Source organism: Octopus bimaculoides, chromosome 3 (genome assembly GCF_001194135.2).
Source record: "Octopus bimaculoides isolate UCB-OBI-ISO-001 chromosome 3, ASM119413v2, whole genome shotgun sequence".
NCBI classification, from domain to species: Eukaryota; Metazoa; Mollusca; class Cephalopoda; order Octopoda; family Octopodidae; genus Octopus; species Octopus bimaculoides.
In genome coordinates, this window is record NC_068983.1 from 14,496,454 (window position 1) to 14,497,410 (window position 957).

Sequence of the window (957 nt, forward strand, 5' to 3'; positions counted from 1 at the left end):
ATATATTGTATATTATATTATATATTGTATATTATATTATATATTGTATATTCCATATTCTATACCCCACATTGGTTCTGCAGGAATATAAATAAAACATAAAAAAACAGACAATGTTGGAACTCTTTTAAACAAAATAATATATTCCTCTATACACAATCATACAAAAAAACCCCACCTTTTTTGTATTTATTTTTACTCGCATATATATACATATATATATATATACATATATATATATACACATTCTTTTCTACTCTAGACACAAGGCCCGAAATTTTTTTTTTGGGGGGGGGGCGAGTCGATTAGATCGACTCCAGTACACAACTGGTACTTAGTTTATCGACCTCTAAGGGATGAAAGGCAAAGTCGACCACGGTGGAAATTGAACTCAGAACGTAAAGTCAAACGAAATATCGCTAAGCATTACGCCCACCGTGCTAACGTTTCTACTAGCTCGCCACCTTAACACACACACACACACACACACACACACACACACACACACACACATATATATATATATATATATATATATGTATATATATATATATGTATGTATGTATGTATGTATGTATGTATATGTATATCAATGAATATATAAGCATGCGCCTATATACACTTACATATGAAGTAAGAAGTATAGATTTCCAATTCTATTAACAACTAATGCCAGAGGCTTATTATATTTCTTAATTTTTATTTTTCGTTTTGTAAGCAATATTTTATTTTATAAGCATTTAAAGTTTCCGTGGTCCGTAGATATAGAATAATCAAAAACAATGTTTTAGTCAACAAATTTGCAGTACCTATGCCTAAGGAATTATGTAGCGGCATAAAATCTGTTATCTTTGTATTTTTAATCAGGAAAGGACGGCTATACCCATAACAAATTGCAATGCACCCAAGACTGGTGGAAGAGAACAGGAAAATACCCTCGAACCATAGCTCTATCAC